The 18,059-nt window shown below is 33.7% G+C and overlaps 1 protein-coding gene across 4 annotated transcripts in view; it reads right to left on the reverse strand.

Annotated features, from left to right (window-relative positions):
• The window catches only part of LOC105258839 (basement membrane-specific heparan sulfate proteoglycan core protein), a 193,992-nt gene that overhangs the window by 27,882 nt on the left and 148,051 nt on the right, over positions 1-18,059 (reverse strand). The gene's annotated exons all lie outside the window — the stretch shown is intronic.

The raw sequence follows: 18,059 nt of genomic DNA on the forward strand, positions 1-18,059 counted from the left end.
TCAGACGCAATGACCAGATGTTATCATCGTGTCCTCTTTTATAAGGGATAGAAAAGCGGCTCACGTATTCATGGGATTTCAAAAGAGAGAAAATATTCATAATCATAATGCGCTATGAATTTTTAAACAGATGCACGATAAGACCACTCGTTTGAGATTGTGACGATTGATAATAAAAGGACATAGATTATTATTACGTATTAGGTACAATAACTTGAAATCTAAAATGTTTATTTCTGATAATTTATGAAATATTTATTTCTAAAATTCTATATCAATTTACTATATTTCTAAAACTACTTTATTGATGTTATTTACAGGTACATAAATTACTTTATATTTTTATTAAAGCTTACACATTTTTGTTTATCAATTTGAATAAACATTACATAAATTGAATCAGTTTATGCTTTAATAATATATGTTTATTTCGCCGATAAATAAAAAATGGGCTTTTACGAAATTAATTAATCTTTTCAGAGAGAAAAGAGAGAAAGAAGGAGAGAGAATGAGAGAAAGACGGAGAAAGGGTTAACATCGATTCTAGAAATTTCGCATTCTTGCAATTTTATTCCTATAATTTTCCAAATAATTATGTTATATTACATATATATCTTAAGATAACAGGTTAGAATAAGATGGCATTTCGTTATCACAATCGCGCAGAAATATTTAAAGAGTTGCATATTTCTCGGACGTTTAGAAATGCATACTCGCTGCGAACAAACGCCACGTTCTTCCGCGCGGATGCATTCCGGATGCAATGCCACCGGAAACGGCCGAAATACAGTAAGCAAATACACGATCTCCACAGCAACGGTGGAAGTAGCTTGTAGCTCATCCGCGCTGCTGTACGTTATACGGTTTCTCGGCTATGGCGGGGTTAGTAATGGTACAAGACAAACAAAGTATACCTACCCTTGCCTGGTGGCGGAGAAGGTGGCGGTTCCGGGGGTTGGATTTGGTTCAGGGATGTTGGGTTTGGTTAACGCAGCACAGCCAGTAGGGTCGAGTGTCGTATGATATGATACTTGGCCGCCATGGTCGAGCGAGTGTCTCGCAAAAGTACGCCGCAAAAGTATCTTCTAAAAATAAACACTACTCCGCAAACATGCCGTCGTCAGCGACCAACCGGATGTTGCGCTCACTTTTCTCGCGACGGTGGCTTGAAAATCTCTCTGTTGCACTACCTTACATAGTAAAGTTAAAATGAGGTAATTTCGAGCTGAAAGGGTGACGGAAGGTTGTTCTTTCATTGGGACAGAGATTACTTTCTAGATTCCCACATTAGAAGGTAGAGGTGATTTTATGATGATGATTGTCTCTGATGTGCGGTAATAATAATCAGTTTGTTTCTTCTCAAATGATTAATTACTTAAATTTATTAATCTTTTTTAAACAAATTGCTAAAAATTTTGAAAGCTTTTCTATTTTAATTATTTTTCAATTTTTATTTATTTTGTTTTATCAAAAGTAAAGTTAAGTAATTTATTATATAAAATAATGTAGAAAAATTTAATATAAATATGAATTTTCTAATGTGCACATTTTCTTATAAAATATTAAAGTTTACATAAAATAAAATAATAATATTGTTATTTATACATCTTAATACTATTATCAAATATATATATATATATATATATATATATATATATATATATATATATATTGAATATTATATTAGTTATATAACAGTTCATTTTTTATTTCAGAAATATAATGAAGCAGAATATTGATTTTTTTCTTTAGAAAATATCTTGTTTCCTGGTTGGTTCATAATTATATATACACCACGCAACACGCGGAAATTATTTTCCCGTATATACCTTAATTTTGTTCTTTATTACTCATATTTTCCGAACAATAGAATTCATTATGGAAAATTCTTTTCAAGGAAACGAGAAAATTGCTTATTCACAATTACTCGATAAAAATTGAATCTCTTTTTATGAATGCTGGACAATTGCGAAAAAGAGATTCTTTGACCAACAAACAATCGTCTATTATAAACGGCTTTTATAATCATTCTACAACCCAAACAAATCAATCGCCGGTAAAATTCCTCTCAGTCTTTGTGCAGAGCCATGCAACCGCTGATTATATTTTTCTATCTTGAATAGCTTCGCCAACTACGCTCCCGCTGGCTGGTATTTTGTGTGAATTATGTTCGGTAATAGTGTATTTCATCACAAATATGCACCGTCTAATATAATTCACGTATGAAAGTTAAGATAAATATATATTTAAACTGAATATTTCTTGAAATTTATTTAAACATGAGCTAATTAATAATATAATAATATTATATAATAATATTAATATAATATAATTATATTAATATACCTGTATACTGTGTGAAGTCTCGTGTGTAGACTGTACTTTTTGTCAAATTAGGATTCGGTATATAACGATCCGAAAGAAAGTTTTATGATAAAAAATCTCGAAGGGACGGTAATCATCGCGTAGGTAAATGCCGTGTGCTTGCCATATGCTAATTGTTCTAAGAGATTGATAGAAGGCCAAGGGTAAATTTCTAAGACAGTGAAAACGGATGCATGCATGCAGGAAATGGAAAGTTGAATTTTCTAAAATATGTGAAGGATATGTAATATTTATATAATTTATATAAGTTATACATGTAATATAATTTATCACTCAAAAAAATGATCTTGCAACTATAGCAAAAATTTTCTAGGTGCGAAAAATTAACTGAGGCAGATAAACGATTAGCAAATATTGTAATATCGTATATATGTTGCACGTAATCAATCTAAATGACAGAGACAGAATTTATATCTGAACTGTTTGTGAAGTTTAGAAAGAAAGTTTTTCTGTGGCGTCTATCCATATTATGATCAATCCATACTTGTTATGAAGTTTGGCTGTAGTACACAGAAAATACTAGCAGCAAGAACAAATGAATATATAATCCTAAATTTTCTAGCAGATATTGCTAGAATGTTACTGCTATAAATTCTAGCTGTGACAAACGATATTCTATCAGATACAAAAAACAGCGATAAATTTTGGTTGCGACATCTAGAAATCTACCTACATTAGCAAAACATTTTTTTGAGTGATACATGTGAATATGTATGTGTGTGTATATGTGTGCGTATGTATGTACAATAGAGGCGGAGTAGGAGACACTCGTTCCTACAGTACCGTGCTAGTGTTTAATGAGATTATGAAAATCCTCCTTGTAGCCGGTCCGGGAAGCGGTCACGTCTACCAGATTTGGTCGTATATCCTTGTAACTGATGTTTGTTGAGTATATTTTTGTGTGTTCCATGGATTTATGGTTGATGCGTCCTCATCGGTAGGGCCTGGAACGTCTTCGTCGTTGTTGTTTCTCTGAAAAGTGACTGGATCCCCAATTCTGATATGCTGGTTTAAGGCAATCGATAGAAACTGTTACATCACGATTGTTTATGCAAAATGAATGTCTTCTCTACTCATTTAATAACCTTATATAAGCCGTATATCATACAGTTGTGGTAGCAGTTGTTTGAGACCATCATGTAAACCATCGTATAAAGATTTCCTCCGAGGTAGCAAGATTCTTGAAGACAAACATCTTACTCGCGCCATGGCAGGACGCTTTTGTCGGTCTCAAATTCCGTAGAGGTTGGCGTAGCTCTTTGACGAAGTCTGTTGCACTGTCAGCTGTGTTGTCGTCGTAGTGTAGAGAGCCCAAGAACTCGCTATGTCGGCTGCGGTGGCTTGCAAGTCTTCTTTCCAGGCTGAGCGGATGCCTAGCAACACAGAAGGCTGTGTCCAACGATGTTGCTGCTGGCACATGATCGCCGCCTTTAATTGACGGTGAAGGCATTCGACCATGCCCTTGCTGGAGGGTGATATGCGGCTGATGTCATCGATCATTAGCGACTGCTCTGGTCATTTCCTGAAGAGCCCGTGTTGCATTTGCAAGGTCTCTCGCAATTCCTCACTCAAAAAAATGTTTTGCTAATGTAGGTAGATTTCTAGATGTCGCAACCAAAATTTATCGCTGTTTTTTGTATCTGATAGAATATCGTTTGTCACAGCTAGAATTTATAGCAGTAACATTCTAGCAATATCTGCTAGAAAATTTAGGATTATATATTCATTTGTTCTTGCTGCTAGTATTTTCTGTGTACTACAGCCAAACTTCATAACAAGTATGGATTGATCATAATATGGATAGACGCCACAGAAAAACTTTCTTTCTAAACTTCACAAACAGTTCAGATATAAATTCTGTCTCTGTCATTTAGATTGATTACGTGCAACATATATACGATATTACAATATTTGCTAATCGTTTATCTGCCTCAGTTAATTTTTCGCACCTAGAAAATTTTTGCTATAGTTGCAAGATCATTTTTTTGAGTGCTCGCTTGATCGTCGAATTGCCAGTGATACCAACATATCTCATTGCTCGTGCCAGAATGACGGTTCCGTGAACGTGAGCGCGATCGTGAGCGCGAGCGAGATGTTCCGCAGCAGGTAGAGTGATTCGCCCCTTGAACGTTAATTTCGATGGCCGCGAGTTTCTGCGATCATCGCGATCATCGCGTGGACCAGACTTTCTAACTAATTCAGGATAGATGCGTTGACCTTCGTCTCGGTGTTGTTTCCGGACAGGCCATAGATCTCCGCGAGCGAATCCGCGATCTTGGCTCTCTTGTCGAGCGTGAGATCTCGATGAGTCGCGAGGACTGTCTGCATATTTTTAGGCAGACGTTCTAGCCAGACCGTTTGCAAAACGTCCTCTGGACATTCTATACCTGCGAGGCCGCGGAGATGTCGCAGAAATTGGGACGGTTTTCGATCTCCGAGAGATTCGTTTTCTAACCGGCGACGCGTATTTTGTACGCCAAGGCGTTTGATCAACTCGGTCTTTAGCAACTCGTATGATTGCTTTCCCCGAGGCCGGACGAGTACATCGCGAACCTCTAGAATGTACCTTTGGTCGAGAGCATCGAGAACGTGGCCAAATTTGGTGCTGTCTTGTGTTATTCCCGCGATGTCGAAGATACTCTCCAACATCAGAAACCATAATTCAGGATCAGGTATAAAAGTTGGCACTTTAATCGATACCCGGTTGATTGAAGATGCACTTGAAAGGTTCTTCGTATTGCGATTAATGATATTGTTGCACTCCATATCAATAATCTCGAGGAAAAGAGAATAAGAAGTAACGAATAATAATCAGAGCGTCTGTCACTATGACGAACTGAACAGATCACTCACGGTTCGTAAAAGATCACGGAGTCATCAATTTGTGAGTGATCTCAGAATAAGAAATTAACGCTTCTCAGTAAGCAGCTCCGAATTTATTTCAATCTATAATTTTAAGCGTCTTGTATACTATGCGAAGTCTCGTATGTACTTTATGAAGGCGCGATGTGAACTGTCTGTAGACGCGATGTAGACTGTACTTTTTGGAAATCAGGATTCGGCATGTAACGATCCGAGAGAAAGTTTTATGGTAGGAAAAATCTCGAAAGGACGGTAACAGTCGCGTAGATAAATGTCGTGTGCTTGCCATATGTTGATTGTTCTAAGGAATCGATAGAAAGCCCAGTACCATACAAGGTTTGTAAATTTCTAAAGCAGTGAAAACGGACGTTGGATACATGCATGCAAAAAATTGAAAGTTAAATTTTCTAAAATATTTGAAGGATATGTAATATTTATACAATTTATACGTATAATGTAATTTATACGTGTATGAATATGTGTGCGTGTGTGTGTATGTGTGTGTATGTATCTACAACAGAGGCGAAGTAGGAGACAATCGTCCCTACATAATACACAGTAAAAAATAAAATGTTAATCATAACATTTTTCACATGTCCCAGAAAGTTCACTCTAAATTTTAAATTAAAATAACTCATTCGTCGTATGTTACTTAATAATAAACTAAAAATATTAAATAATTGACATGATATTTTACATTTATATTTTTGTTATTGTGACTTTAAGTGTAATGTAAAAATAACATACAAATTATTTAAAAATTACTTGAAAAAATAGTTACAATAACTCATAAGAAATGTTGAGGACATTAACATATAATAGAAATTATTTTAACTTAAATTATTTGTAATAGAAACATTTGATTTTAGTAAATTTGATTATTTTTGTATGTCAAAGTTCAAGATTATTTGAAGATTCACTTAACCTTTCTTAGAATATTAAACTGACTTTGAGACATATTGATTGTTTAAAACGATTATATTAAGAAATCTTAAAGTAATATTCCATTTCTAAGAAATATATACAATGTGTCAAGTTATGAAGTTGATATAAATGTGACACATGAAAACGTTATAAAAATAATAACATATAAGTTGTATGTTAATGTTACATTGTAGTACTAATCAAAACGTAGTAACACGAGAAAATTTTAACATATGGACGAGCAATTTTTTACTGTGTAATAATACTAATAATTTTTTAAAATGATATTGATAATAAAAATAGTAAAAATGAATCAATAGATAGTTCTTTTAAAATAGTCGCTTGATAATTATAAGATTATGATATGTATACACATAAGATATATAATATAAAATAAATATATCTTAAACTTAAAATATAAATGTTAAAATTTAAAAGTTTTTGGAATTTTTCACGAATTTTTATTCATTTGTTTTTACACATTTAATGTTCTTTATTTGATTAAAACAAAAATTTTTTAATATAAACATGATAAAGAAACGATATTATATTATCCCACATCATCGCTATAACATATGGCTAATTTATAAATTACGTGATAAATAGTTTTCAAATGGATATATGTGTTAAACTTTGTATAAAAATACAAAGAATATATAAAGATACAATAAACAAAAAATAGAATAATTTCTCTTTATTGCAGAGTGATTTGTCGATCACTCCTACTATTTTATTTCTTAGCATTGTACCGATAACATAATAGTCTCATAATGAAAAATCAGGGCTAATAAAAAGTACATTATAAGAAAGACGAACGACAATAATGACGAAAATACAGATACCATAGAAATAGTAAGATTTCTCTTATTCTTTGGTCATCTTTTGAATTACTTCTTTACATCGCCATTCTCGGTCATCAACCTCAGAGCTACAGAGCTTTTTGTCCTAACGGAGAAATGACTTCTTTGCGAGTCTAAGATTGCCCATAATAATTATTGTGGCGGCTTTCTTGTAGAAATCATCGATCTGTGAGTAACAAATGAAAAACTCGGGGCGTGGGGTCGCCATGAAGGAAATGAGGTCAGAAGAAACAGCAGTGATTGACATCTTCTAGAAAGAAATCGATTCCTATCTTCAATTATACTGCAAGTAAAAAAATATTGCAAGGAAAAAATATACGACTCTTACCTTCTATAATTATTTATATAATACATTCATTTTATTTGGTATTTTAATTAATATTAAATTAATGTTATACAATGAAAAAAGAAGAAATAATAATTGCCAATTTTGACTTACGAAACGCTGATTGAAATTTGATACAAAAGCGAATGCAATCAAGCAATTGGAACTGTAATATTCGCAGAGTTCCACGATAAATGGGAACAACGTCGCCAAACATGATTATAGTAATAATAGAGGGTCACGTATAATTATCCGGTCAGATAATAATAGTTCCAGGTCAGCACGTTTACTCGAGCTTCACTTTGAAAAGCTTTGTGCCCGGCTGTACTACGCCCGAATGGTCAGAAGACAGGGATTCACTAATAGGCCTTCAAGAGCAGGAACGCGATCCTAGAAAGCTCTAACAGCGAACCCGATTTATCCTTCGTCCTCTGTATCTTGTCACCTTTATTCCGGATTTCCAGGATCCCCGAATACATCTTCTCTGAAATGCACGCAATTGACGAAATGAGGATTTCAGCGATCTGCCACTCCTCTAATCATGCAGAAGATTTTAGCAAGGACATCGATCCTATTTTAATGAGATTAATAGCGATATTAATTGAGTGAATAGGATTATGTGTAAAGTTGTTAATGATAAAAAATTTATATAAGAATATATTTCAGTAATTTTTATTTAAAAAATACACATAAAACAAAATAAAAATAATTAAGAAAGATGAGATGAAAGAATACTTTATCGAACTTGTATAAAAATAATAATAAGGGAGAGAAATGGATAAAAATTAATAAAATAAAATTGATAAGAGTTAATAAAATAAAATTAATAAAAGAAATAACTTTTTAAGATAGATAATTATAATTGATAGAAAAGAAATATTTTTCATAAAAACGAAAAATAATGCATATTAATACAGAAAATTTTTATTAGATTTATAATCATTTATTATTTGTATAACAATACAATTAAATTCTCGCAGATGTTATATATTAAATAGACCAAAAAACATTTAAAAATTAAAAAATATTTAAAATATTTAATTCTAATTTGTATCGTTAAGAAAAATTAGGATTAAATATATAAAATATTTCATTCTAATTTTTCTTAACGATATAGATAATATTTAATTGAATTTCTAATTAAATCAAACATAATTTACTAATTTGTTATTGCAAATTTCATAAAAAATCTGGCATAATCTGTTTGAGATTGTTGAGTTAGAGCCAAGGCGAGAAAGGCAGTGACTGAAGCGATATTCGCGCAAAAAATCTAATTGGCTCTTGATGACATCAGCATTGATCTGGGTTAAGAATCACAGACGTACCGTAAAATTCGAATAATTTCTCACGACGACCGCGTTGAGAAGCGGCGAATGGCGGTGGAAAACGCCGACGATGAAAGAAATTAATTTAACCCCTTACGCGCGGAGACTGTAAAAAAATGACCGCGAAATTAAAATTAATCCGACTTCTCGTTAGTACAAAGATCCTCCCTTTGAACCCGGAGCCGGGATTATTCGTAAGAACCGGTTTTTGTAGGCTCCCGAGCATGTCCTACGTAATTATATCAATGTCCCTAATTTTTAGATCTTACGCAAATTATTCTTTCGCGATTTTCGAGTTTGCGATACTTTATATACGTTTCTTAATCTGCGTCCTTTCCTGCTATTCGCGATCCTACCCAGTTTCTCCTACTCAGCGTAAGATCGCGTAAAAGCCAAAGTCAAGGTAGTTTACGGACTCGTCTTCTCAATAATCCGACCGCGCGACTCGGAGTAGACGTCTACCGGAGCGTGTAATTTCCGCACGTAACCGCACACACGGATACGCACATGGTATGACGCGCATTATTGTGCGAATGCGCCCTTTATGTAACGGGCAACCCCTGGCGCGGCTTTCAACCCCTTTCAGTCAACCGAGACGACGACAGCGACGACGGCGACGACACCACCGCTGACGAGATATACATCCGCCGAAGTCGCAGTCGACGTCTCGCATTCCGCAAAGCTTATGGAAAGACGGGCAGGGTTCTCGTCATGGTTTCTTCTTTTGTCTGCCCGCAATTACGACGCTCCTATTGAAAACAACTACCATCGCGCAGCGCTCGTCACGATTGTTATGCATGAGGGTATCTCGTGTCGAAGGGTGCGACGTAGTCGGAATGATTTTCCATGGAATTTTGCGCATTCCACTTTCGTCTTCCTACTAGTTTTCAGGACATCACAGAATCATTTTTATTTAATACGGAAATAAAACACTTATCGCATTATATAAAAAAAGTATTAGAGTCACGAATAATTTATATAAGTTCTAGTAAAAAAATTTGTATTTTATAGAGCGAGTCATCGTTTATAATCATAATTTTCCAATAAATTTTTTATATTTATATTTTTTTATATTCATATTATCATTATATCGTTCATCTCTTTAATACAATTATCTATTACTTATTATAATATATATTATATATTAATATATTATTAACTCTATTATTAATTCTACTAATAAGTTAATAATAATTAACTCTATGCACTGTATGCTATTGTATACTTGCACTGTATACTATTCTACATGTAATATATGCTATTCATATTCTATTGCATACATATTCTCTCTCTCTCTCTCTCTCTCTCTCTCTATATATATATATATATATATATATATATATATAATACAATATTGAAATAAATTTATATAGGGAAAATAATTTCTACAATACATTTAAAAAATTTATTTTTAAAAATTTCGCCTTGGAATTAATATAACATGTAATATCGGAATTTCTATTCTAATTAGATGTAGAAATATATGTTGGAATAAGAAAGTATGCAAAATTAAAAAGAAATAATTTTATACAAAAAAATATTAAAGACTAAAACAGGTAAATCGCACGTGAAAAGTCAGACTATAAAATTATTCTCATAGTATAGTAGAACAGAAATATGTATCTACTTATATCTCTCATGTTCAAAATATTAAAACAGTATTGCAAACTCGACGTAACTTTTTCCCTCAGTATACATCCTAGAAAATTCTGTTTTCTCAATTTACAACTTCAGTAAGTAAACTTCCACCTTTTCTCGCGCGATAAAGTCATAATCTATTAAATGCACCGGGTCTTTATCACACAGTTATATAAGCAATATCGAATTTTATGCGTGATAAACACCGAGGATCTTAATTTCGCAATATCTCGTTCGAACAATTTTAAATTAGAAGCTTAAAAAAGATCTTGTAAAAATATTTTAAAATAAAAAAAGGTAATTATATCCACGAGAGAGAAAGAAAAAAGTTTTTTCATTATCATTATTTTCAAGCTTTCAATATGATGTATACTTCTATTCGACAATAACGTGCGCGTGCTTCTTAAACAAATAAATACCAGGACATGTAATAGTAATAAATACACATATGATGCAGCGTTTATTCAATACCAGTCGATAATATCCACGTTTCATCGTGACTTTTATAACGTCGTACTTCTTGCATTTCCTCTCCGAGCGATTGAATCGAGTGTTCGGTTGCGATGAATCTCAAAGATCAAAGCGAAAGAGAGGAATATTGGAAAATATTAGATGTCGCACTTGATACAATCCCTGTGTATCCCTTGTTCTATGTACGACTGTTATATTCAGGGAATGTTTGTCGGGAAATCGTCGATTATAAAATAATTGGGTCATGTAGGTTGATGAATTAATCGAAGTCCAATTTGATTTAGCATTATCCAGCAATCAACGCTGATTGTTTTTGTGGATAAAAGTTTTTTGCACATATGACGAGTGCATTTTATAAGAATTTAGTGCATTTTAATTAATTTAGTGTAATTTATAAGAATTTAATGTATAATTGTGATCAGTATGAATCAAGCAACAAATATCTCTATTAATTTTAATGATGATAATGTTAAAAATAAGTGCTTTACATAATTCACTTTTTTGATTGGATTTTTGACACTTTCGTATGTATAACCATGATTTTTTGAAATACTTGGCTTTCTTTTGTTTTTGATATCTGATGAAAGGACTATTAGTTCCAGAAGTTCAATGCTACGATAGTTTAATAAAGGATTATGGAGAAGTGTTGAGGTCTAATCACTTGTGCATGTCACGAATGTGCGATCTCTCTTTCTTTGCAGGAAATAAAGTTGTTTTACGATCTCCACATTGAAACAGAATCAGCAAGGTCTGAACAACAATCTCGGATATGATTGATTAACGAGGTAGTGACTCATGACATAAAAGAAAACGAGATCAAGATGAGATTCTTTCTTCTCTGTAAATAATGAAAGAAAGTTATTTATATAATAATTACTTTTTCCGGATATTCTTTTATTTGTAAATATATTATACTATTTTTATATTATACATTTTATGGAATATACTAACTGAAATAGAATATTAATACTTTAATTAGCAATTTTTTCAGATTATAATAAAGATATAATAATTATAATACAGATACTGACATCTAGAAAAGAATTAAAAACTTCGTTATATATAAAGTACGATTAGATTGTAATTAAATTAACTAAAAAATTAGCTAAAAAGATTATAATCTGATTAGCTAAAAATTCAAAATGAAAGAAAATTATGTGCAAGAAAAAATTAAAACAAATATAAAACTATTAAAATTAGAAAGCATTTATGCAATTTTTGTTTAATTATATACATCTAAATATATGTACCTTTACTTTATAATCAAATTGATAAGTAAAAATTCAAAATCCAAAGATTTTCTTTTCATTCAGAAATTGCAGACAATCAATATATTCTCTCAGTCGCTTGGATGAAAATGAATCAATGTTAGATTTCGCGCTTTCAATCTTTTCACCGTGATAGACTCTTTTTATATTGCTGATACACAAAGCTTGAATCAACAATCGACATATTCGCTTCAAGTATTGTTGTAAAAACCAAATCAAATGAACATCCAGGAAAAATAATGATCAAAAATATACATGTCATGTAAAGTAATACATTTAAATTTGTAGGAAATTTAGAAATACTTACATACATGAATGCTTAGAAAGATAGATAAAATACTTTTTATATAAAATAAATGTAACAATAATTACAAGAAATAATAGAAAGTGTTATACACTAGAATGCACGATAGAAAAAGGACACAGTCCGCTAGTAATTCTCGAAATCTTGCTATGTATGTGCCGTGAAAATTCTTTTCACGTCGCAAACAGTGCTGCCTAACCATCAACTCTCGTAATGACTGTCGCGCAAAATGAGTGTATGCCAGAGGATGTGTATGCGTGAAAAGAGTTCCCTTTTAGGGGAGCCTTTAATCGATTTTGTGTGTCTTCTCCTCACAGTTTTATTGTCGCGTCACCCCCGGCAAATTTTCAACTCTTTACGAATTCGTTTCATCCTTTTTCCTTGTTGCCCCAACCATTGTTTTGGATTAAACGAAAGACGAGAACCGAGAATGATCTACAAAATTCTGTCAAACCCCGACAGACAGACTCCTTTCTTGAAAGCACTTCATTATATTTCTCTCGTTTGGCCATACCGGTTTCTCCGTCGCTAAAAGGACGCCGTACGAAACCTTTGTAATCATAACCTTTGTTATCATAAACTTCCTACTGCGCGCATAAAGCATCTTTTGAAAATTATATAGAAAGTAAATAAAACGTCGAGAAATGTGTATACACAGCTATAAAAACACTAGGAGAATATTAATATATAGTCACAATTTTAGCATTAACGCATTTGATACATGTATATTTTGATCATCATCATCGTTATGGCTGTGGCGATTGAATTACATTCAATCATCAATTATTTTCCTCCTCACCGAGGACGTCCCGAACATCTTCGTTTTCTCAAACTGAAGCAGACGCCGTAACCGATTCCACATGGCGTAACTTTGGAAGATTTAGGAGAGATTGGGCTCTCATTTGGCAGCCAATTACAATGCCACCGGCAATAGCGACGAATCCAGCGGAACTACGCTCCGGGTACGGTGGTTGAATTGGTACCAATAGCGGTGGAGACGTGCGGTTTGAGACAACCCTGTAGCTCATCCTAGTTCGCCCTCTCTCAATCCCCCATTTCTCTCTCGTACTATCTCTCATTGGCACTTGACTCTCTCTCTCTCTCTTTCTATCTGTCTCTCTCTTTGTTCGAGACTGCTTCTCTGAAGCATTTGAAAGATATAGATCGAGCATTAGGACAATGTAATATCGGCATGATTGCATGCGTAATTGAAACATCATAAACCTAGCTGGATCTCCGATAAGCTTCATATCGCAGGAATTATTGCTCGCATATATATATATGCGAGCAGCTCTTAATGTCATCCCGTCGATTATGAGCCCGAGAACTCAAGCTTCTCCTCACATACATTCCATTCTGTTACGAGAAGCCCGCGATCACATTGCATTCGTAAAATAACCATGAAATAAATTTTAAATATCGTAAAGCCGTCTGTTCGCACGGTAACGTCTGCAGAGTTAAAGGATGAGAGTGTTTTCATTACCGCATGGTTAACAAAACGTAACAATATGACGTCAAAATATTTTATAGGATTTTATGAATAAGAAACAAGAGCGTAAATTGATAAAAGAATAATATATGATACACAGGGTGTCTCGGACTTAACGAATCAGCCGTTAATGATTCCTGATCATTTGGAGACGAAAATACTAATATCAAAATGTTGAGGAAGACTTCTTAAAAATGTCCAAATTACTGACTACTGTCGCTTGGAAAACGCAATCACTGCAGAATCCTATTTTTTATTTTACATTCATCCCTCTATCGATATCGATCGCGCTGTACGCGAATCCCTTGATGTCCTTGAGAATAGCAGAACGAAACGCGCTGGTTGGTAATCTTTAATCTTTTATAGAGCCAAAACTATATCTTTTTCAACATTTTTGTTTTAAGATTTTCGTTTTCAAATGATCTCAGAAATCTACCATTAACGGCTGATTCGTTAAGTCTGGGACACCCTGTATATCTAATTAATAGTATTGGGGATAGATTAATATGAATTTATATCTTTCCGCCCTCTCTTCTTAAATCCAACTCTGTCTTTGATATACACGTCATATATGATTGAATTTTATTACTTTTCATATTTAATACGCAATTGATGACAAATTTATCCGAAACAAATGCCAATGTCATCTTTCTGCGATCGTAAAGGATTTACTCGGTATCTCGCTGCAGCAAGCATTACAATTGTAACAAACGCGACATCGTTTCCGGAAACTAACGAGTAACTTGCAGAATCAAAGTTGAAGCGTTCCAATCTACGGTGCCCTCCAGATTCGCCCTTCCGTCCATCTCTCTCCCGACGAGTTATCCGCCGCTTCACGAGAGATACCAAGAAAATTGTCTCTCCCTGGAAGTCCCTCTATTAAATTCTCGTGGTTCGACGGCGGGCGCCTCTCGTCGTCGACGGATAAACGAGGTCGAGCGCATTGCCGTTCGGACTTCCTGTCGAGCGATTCTCGAGTTCCTCCGCTCTCGATCGAACGGTTCCTTTCCCGTTTACGGTTACGCCGGAGATTTTGACCGATCGCTATTGACTCGAACGGTAGTGAATGCTACGTGGAAGTTATGGAGCAATTGTGTTTGCTTTCTATTGTTTCTCGGCATTGCCTGCTACGATCATTTGCTGTAAGATCCAATTCTAATTAAACCAAATTCTAATTAAATTGATCAGCATAATTTCTATATTTTACTGTGTAACGGTTTTGCAAAATTATTTATATTTTTAAATATATTAAAAGAAATAATGATATACAGGGTATTTCTTAATAAGTGCGAACAATTTTAGAAGATGATTTTTTGTCGAAAATTAAGGGGACTTTTTCATATAAACATATACTCCTATATCCCTCCCTGTGGAATTACGCTCCTCCAAAAATGGGGGTAGAAATTAGGTTTTTATTTTCTCAAATTTGGGACAAGTTAAAGAAATGAAATTAGGTGGATATTTCCTATTGGTAAAAAGGTTATTTATTAATATTTTTTTCAGCTTCCCGTATTGTTATAAGGGGGTGAAACTAGCAATCTCTATTCAATTTTTTATTAGAACTTTTTAATGTTTATATGAAAAACTCTCCTTAATTTTCGTCAAAAAATCATCTCCTAAAATTTTTTGCACTTATTCAGAAACACTGTATATTAGAAATAACATATGCGTTCAATGTGTTATAAATAATTTATTTTATAAATGTCATAATAATTCATAATGATTTAACGAGTTTCACATTTTATTATCGAGAATAATTTATGACAGAAAATATTTATTACTTGCGATAATAGCTCACACACAAATTTGATCATTTATTATCATTGATATATCTTTTATCGTTGCATAATAAATAATATTGAGCTCGGAATATACAAATGGAGACGTAGTTTATTAAAGAGTTTTACAGCCACCATATTAAGTGCATACGTTGAACGCATAAAAGCATCGCTAATGATCTCTAATACTCTCTGTTTTAATTTACTACTTTATATAAAACTTGGTTGAGCTATAAAATTCTCTGTTATTCCTTAATGCACAGTATTATAGCTGTACGCAACAAAGTATAATATTATACTATATCTTACTTCATAATATTATACATCTCATCATACTTATTAAACTCTGTGATTGAGACATATCGCGATAAAACCATAAAAATAGCATAATTCATAAAATACGTCGTCTCATTTGTCAAACGAGCACATTTGAATAAAGCATTTAAGAGAAAAAAAGAGAAAATGCTTTTTTAATCATTAAATACTTCTACTTTATTATTTTACCATAATGTGAGAAGTTAATGCTATTGATTTATTGGCAGTACTTTAATACATTACACGTACTATATTTCAATTTTTTAGAAAATTTACTGACAGTACTTTAGTACATTACACGTACTATATTTCAAATTGTTTTTGAAACTGCAAAGCAGAGTCACTTTATGTTTCAAAAGCAAATCGATATTCGCCATCAACCTATTGTCAGAGAACTTGTGACGCAAAATCGAAATATATGTAGTATATATAACGGGAGATATTTCATTTAAATTTTTCTGCGCTATATTGTGTCACTTCCCGGAATAAATCAATATTTAATCTCCTGACCGCGGGCCACCCGCTTTGCGCGCCCAAATTATTTTGTTGACTTTAACGCGCTGTGTGAAAATTGCACGCGCGTAAAGCTTGTTATGCGGATGCCGCTATTTTCGCATCGTCATTCGGTATATATTTGCCGCGCGAAACGCCATTTCGATTTTCGTCGTAAAATTGTAGCGCTTTGTCGTGGTTCGCGAATTAAACAAATATTAGAGCGCGCAGATATGAAAATATTGGAAAAGGGATGAAATCACGAGAGAATCTCTCTCCGATAGAGGATATTACCTATCCCAAATACGAGTGCGGATTCGCAAAGGAAAATTCGCAAACTCGAAAGCAAACTTTTCAGCATCAGCAAATCGTCTATATCATAGGAAATATTTTTCACGCATGAACAAACAACCCCATCGCTGGATACGATTGCGTACGTCAGCAGCGGTCCTCTTTAGTAGCGCAGGATTATGGATTACGTGCGCGTTAAGAGTGTTTCATCTCTGTCACAAGCCGAAACAAGCGGAATTTTTCTCAGTCGAAAACACGCACCGATATGAAAGAACGCAATTATTTCAAATAGCATCTCCCCGCCGGAAGCGGCGCATTATCAACACGGAAACGCGACACAAAGACTCGGCTGAGACAAGGATCGTCGTAAATCACGGGCGCGCGGTTCGAACAAAACCGGCAATGCGTATTTCGCAGGGCGAGAGATAAGACACGAGAAACGCCATGGAGTCTGGGGAGAAGAGAACGAGAAATACTGCACGAGCATGACAAAAGAGAGAGAAATGTTCGCGTCTTTCAGCAGCATCGGCGTCACGAGATACGCGTAGATACGCAGAGAGGGAAATGCGAGGGAACGAAAGGGGTGAAAAGGTGGTGCGAATCATCACCGATTGTCTTTTGTTCTCAGCACCTTGTTTTTATGCGTTTCTCACACTCGGTGGTCATTTGTTGGTCCCGTTACGATTGCGCTGCTCGTTTTAGGGTCGGGATTGGCTTGCTTTTTCCCTTTCACCCCGCCGTCTTTTAGAACGTTGACGAACTGAATGCTAAAGAAACGTCGCGCATGGTAGAAATAACGAATGCATGTGCTCGATGAATGCTTTTACCGCTGATGAAAGCGACTAGGGTTCCTGTGGAGTGTGAGGATTTGTGACAATAATGTCGATTCGCGTCACTTTGTTCGCAAAAATCTATTTCGAAAAGATTTATAGAAATTCCATGATATTTCGAAAAATTGGTCAATGACGTAAAAACAGTTTTAACTTTTTTTTGCACGTGATTTTATTGAAACAAATTATAAATATGGCCATCAAAAAAATAATTAAAATTATCCCATTCAAAGGAAAATAATAATATCAAAGTAGATACATAATTTTAATATGCTAGAATTGTAAAAATTATTTTATTCAATATATCATCGTCAATATTCAATATATCAAGATCAATATATGTTAATTTTGATCTACATTACTTTTATTTATTTCATGATACTGCATTTACAAATATATTAAAGACTAAAATTATTTTATATTGGCAAATTATATCATTAATAAATTTATAAAGATAAATATGTGTAAATGTAATGATATAAAATCCATTCAAAATAAATCT

The sequence above is a fragment of the Camponotus floridanus genome, unplaced genomic scaffold (assembly GCF_003227725.1).
Source record: "Camponotus floridanus strain SB8 unplaced genomic scaffold, Cflo_v7.5 scaffold41, whole genome shotgun sequence".
Taxonomy (NCBI): domain Eukaryota; kingdom Metazoa; phylum Arthropoda; class Insecta; order Hymenoptera; family Formicidae; genus Camponotus; species Camponotus floridanus.